General features: G+C 40.5%; 1 protein-coding gene across 1 annotated transcript in view; it reads right to left on the bottom strand.

Moving 5' to 3' along the window:
- LOC115227590 (histone-lysine N-methyltransferase SETMAR-like) overlaps positions 1–5,000 on the bottom strand; it is a 20,142-nt gene that overhangs the window by 451 nt on the left and 14,691 nt on the right. The window lies entirely within an intron of this gene.

The following is a 5,000-nucleotide window of genomic DNA, read 5'->3' as shown; positions in this document are numbered from 1 at the left end:
GAGCAAGAAAGTTTTCTTTCAAATAACATACAACATTTTGCCAAACCATTTTATTTCTGAGTGCTTTTTTAAATTTGAAAAAAAAACACAAAAAAAAACGCCATGAGTTATTCCTCAACCCAATATATCTATCTATCTATCTATCTATCTATCTATCTATCTATCTATCTATTATCTATCTATCTATCTATCTATCTACTACTATCTATCTATCTATATATCTACTATCTATCTATTATATCCGTAGGCTTTATTTCCACGGGTAAACCTCACCTATCCTCCCCTTTACACTTCATATTGACATTTCTGTGATTACGATCCCTATTGATCAATTTTTTTTCCTCTCCCCTTTTCTTTTTTTTTCCTCCCCCGCCCCTTTTTTTGTCGTCTTTCTTTCCTTTTACGATCCCTTTTGATCGAAAACCAACCCCCTTTTTTTATCCTCGAAAGAAAAGCTCTACCTGGTAATTTGTTCTGTCTGTGTGCAGCCCTGTGTGGCTAATAAAGAAACATATCTATCTATCTATCTATCTATCTATCTATCTATCTATCTATCTATCTATCTATCTATCTATCGATTTCTCTCTCTCTCTCACTCTCTCCTCTCTCTCTCTCTCTCTCTCAACCTCTTACACACACACTGTCTCTATAATATAAACACAAACTTCAGGTATCTGCTAGTATATGTATAACACTGATAATAATCCTTGGATGGAATATATACATATTCTCAGTCACGTTTCTTAAGACCACAGTTCGTATTCATTGGATCCGATAATGTCATATCGCCAATAGAAATGAATGCATGGACATGATCTAACAGATATCTATGGATACTATGGACTGTACTGTAAATCATCGAAGGAATACGGACTATGATGTTAAGAAACATGTGATTTGTGGAAACGCGCGTAGCGATGCATTAAAATATTTATAAATTCCATCCGAGAATTATTATTATTATTATTGCTATATTGGTATACTGGCACAGCTCGGTGCAACCCTAAAAAAATGGTATTGCCAGTTGGTACCATTAGACTGTAGCTGGTATAATAGAACAGGAGTGTATATATGCATATTCAAAATATTTCCTGTAAACGAATTTAAAGGATATATATATATGTGCGTATGTTTGTGTGTGTGTGTTGGCGCGCGTGTGCGTATGTACGCGTGTGTGCGTGTGTGAGTGTGTGAGTGCGTGCCTCTGTGCCTCTGTGTGTGTGTGTGTGTGTGCATGTGCATGTGTATGTGTGCATACGTGTGTGTGTGTGTGCGCGCGCGTGTGTATGTGTGTGTACATGTTCGCGAGTGTGTGTGTGTGTGTGTTACAGCCAAAATTTCGTGCATTACATCCAATCGGGCAATTCTGCTGACCAAAGTATGTGTGTGTATACGTGCGTACGTGCGTGCGTTCGTGTGTGTGTGTGTGTGTGCGCGTGTATGTGTGTGTATGCGTGTGTGCGTACGTGCGTGCGTGTGTGCGTATGTGTTCGTGTGTGTGCGCGCGTGTGTACGTGGTTATGTGCATGCATTCATGTGTGCGTGCGTGTGTGCGTGTGTGTGTGTGCATGTGTGTGTATGTCACAGCCAGAATTTCGCGCTTTTGATCCAACAGGGCCATTCTGTTAACCATAGTATAACCAAGAATATAGCTGATCGGAAAGACGATAGCGTTGCGATACAGTTCTCCCATTGGTGATAAACGCATGGTTTCACATTTTTCTCCCGTCTACTGCGGCGATGTATTTGGATACACAGAACCAAAATCTGATATCCGGCCCCTCAAATGCCTTTCAATAAGTATGTGTTGGAGCGTACTGAACTTCTTTCATTTCTATATGATATCCTTATAAAATAGCGGTGCATCTTATGCGAATATGCGTCTAATGTGCCTCTTAATGCAGTATATGCGTTCATACTCACAGATCAGAGGTTAGACCCTGTTGCTTTATCTCATTATTTTTCACACATGCACACACACACATATATATATATATGCACACACGCACACACACACACACACACACACACACACACACACACACACACACACACATACACACACACATATATATATGTGCATACACACCATATATGCATATATATATATATGTGCACATACACACGCAGATATTGACACACACACAAACACACGAATGTGTAAAGAAAGCCATCATGTGATATTGGCAAACCTGCAGCCATGAAAGGTTTCTTGTGAGTGCTTTTATACGTGTGTACATATATCTGTGTGTGTGTATGCGTGTGTGTGTATGAGTGCGTGTGTGTATGCGTGTGTGTGTTTGTGTGTAAGAAAGATGACAAAGGAATAAATGCTTATCATGTATGTGTGTATGTGTGTATGTATCCCCATGTATGTATGTATATGTGTATAAACACATATATGTATGATTGAAGGCGCGTGGTTTAGTGGTTAGGGTATTCGGCTCACGATTGTAAAGTCGTGAGTTCAATTCCCGGCGACGCGTTGTGTCCTTGAGCAAGACACTTTATTTCACGTTGCTCCAGTCCACTCAGCAGACAAAAATGAGTAGTATTTCAAAGGGCCAGCCTTGCCACGATTGTAATGTCATGAGTTCAATTCCAGGCGACGCGTTTTGTCCTTGAGCAAGACACTTTATTTCATGTTGCTCCAGTCCACTCAGCTGGCAAAAATGATGAGTTGTACCTGTATTTCAAAAGGGGCCAGCCTTGTCACATTCTGTGTCACGCTGAATCTCACTGAGAACTACGTTTCTGTGGAGTGCTCAGCCGCTTGTACCTCTAATTTCTCGAGCAAGCTGTTCCGTTGATCGTATCAGCTGGGACCCTCGTCGTCGCAACCGACGGAGTGCTCCTTCTAGATATGTATGAAATAACGTTAAACGAGGCCATTACCTATAAATTCTTACTTCATGAACCCCTCCTCGCCCCACGAAACTAGTAGTAGCCTGACGAAACTAGTAGCAACTCTAAACGAGAAGTTTACATTTAGGCGTAGGAGTGGCTGTGTGGTAAGTAGCTTGCTTACCAACCACATGGTTCCGGGTTCAGTTCCACTTCATGGCACCTTGGGCAAGTGTTTTCTACTATAGCCTCGGGCCGACCAAAGCCTTGTGAGTGAATTTGGTAGATGGAAACTGAAAGAAGCCTGTCATATATATATATATATATATATATATGTATGTGTGCATAAGCTTGTTCTCCCAATATCGCTTGACAACCGATGCTGGTGTGTTTACGTCCCCGTTACTTAGTGGTTCGGCAAAAAGATACCGATAGAATAAGTACTAGGTTTACAAAGAATAAGTCATGGGGTCGATTTGTTCGACTAAAAATTAAAAAAAAGGTGGTGCTCCAGCATGGCCGCGGTCAAATGACTGAAACAAGTAAAGAGTATTTGTTTACTGGTCATGCTTCAAGAACCTTGCGAAGAATTCTTGCAGTTCCAAACAGTGCCGAATTTTGTAGGTGTTCTACTATCTTCACACTTGCACCGACCTTTTTCAACCATGTTGATAGTTGAGTACTGATCATCATCCTCATCCTCATCATCATCATCATCATCATCATCATCATTATTCAGGCGGCGAACTGGCAGAATTGTTGGCACGCCGATCAAAATGCTTAGCGGCATTTCGTCCGTCCTTTCGTTGAGTTCGAATTCCACCGGGGTCGACTTCGCCTTTCATCCTTTCGGCGTCGATAAATTGAGTATCAGTCAAGTACTGGGATCGATGTAATCGACTAGTCCTCTCCCATGAAATTTCAGGTTTTGTGCATACACCAGGCACATGCATCACAACCATATGTGCGCGACATGGTAATCTCATATCAAGATAAGCAACGCATGACCTTGCAGGTGGGGCCCAGTTAGAATTTTCTTCTGGTTGAGTAACCCATCCCGCTGAAAAGGTCCCTGAATAAGGATTGTTTAAGGATGTTGAACGAAACACCAATATTTCCAAAGGTGAATTATTCAAACCCCAAAGAATCCCTCTCAACACATGGCTATGATGCTCCCCCACTTCTTCTGCACGTGATCAGAGATGCACATATCGTCAGCCACTAAGGGACATACTCAACTGGTTAAGATCAAACAACTGACAAGCAAATCTGTGGTATCGAGCAGAATATTTGCTGTAGCCCATCTTTTATACAAAGACAAAACAATGTACATGATAACACTTCCAATCAGTTAAGATCAGAAGCCATGAGAGCCACTGCTTGGTACTACATCAGGGCATTTATTATTATTATTATTATTATTATTATTATTAGCAGCAGCAGTAGCAGCAGCAGCAGCAGTTGTAGTAGTAGTAGTAGTAGTAGTAGTGTAGTAGTAGTAGTAGTAGTAGTAGTAGTAGGACCGGTGTAAATTCCACAAAATAGAAGATATCAAGAAGACCTATTTAAGAAAGAGAAAGCCGAATTTGCATTTTTCTAGCATCCATAGTTTAGCTTTCTTTAAATATATTCTTGGCGTTCACCTACATTCATTTGCTCACGTTTCCGTCAGCGTTGTCTTTTCCTTCTTTTAATTATTTATATCTTCTCGCCCTTCTACTCTGATCCATGCTCTATAACTGTGCATCGTCTGTCAAACGGCTTGCAACCGTGTTTCTTTTGAATCCTGATTTTAGGCTAAATTAACCTTTATAAACAAATATCAATTTTTTTTTTAAGCGAGCAGACAAAAAAATTATTTGCAATTATGCGTAGGCGATGGCCCGCTATAAAAGAAATCAGTTCAATAAAAAGAAATAATTTTCAATATCAACACACCGCCATCACCATCACCACTGTCTGCTTCACCCTCCTCTATCTTTCTCAATGTAACTGCCTCCCCTGTCCATCTCTATCTACCTTTCCATTCAGCTAAGTTCTTAACCACGTGATATGTATACCTTTCCCACTCAACCACACGTCATCAACACATCTCTGATTTTCTCTCGTTCTTGGCCACGTATTTTGGCCTAAGTGTATTAATATTAATACACTTT

The sequence above is a fragment of the Octopus sinensis genome, unplaced genomic scaffold, assembly GCF_006345805.1.
Source record: "Octopus sinensis unplaced genomic scaffold, ASM634580v1 Contig05135, whole genome shotgun sequence".
NCBI classification, from domain to species: domain Eukaryota; kingdom Metazoa; phylum Mollusca; class Cephalopoda; order Octopoda; family Octopodidae; genus Octopus; species Octopus sinensis.
This window is presented reverse-complemented; position numbering and strand designations above follow the sequence as displayed.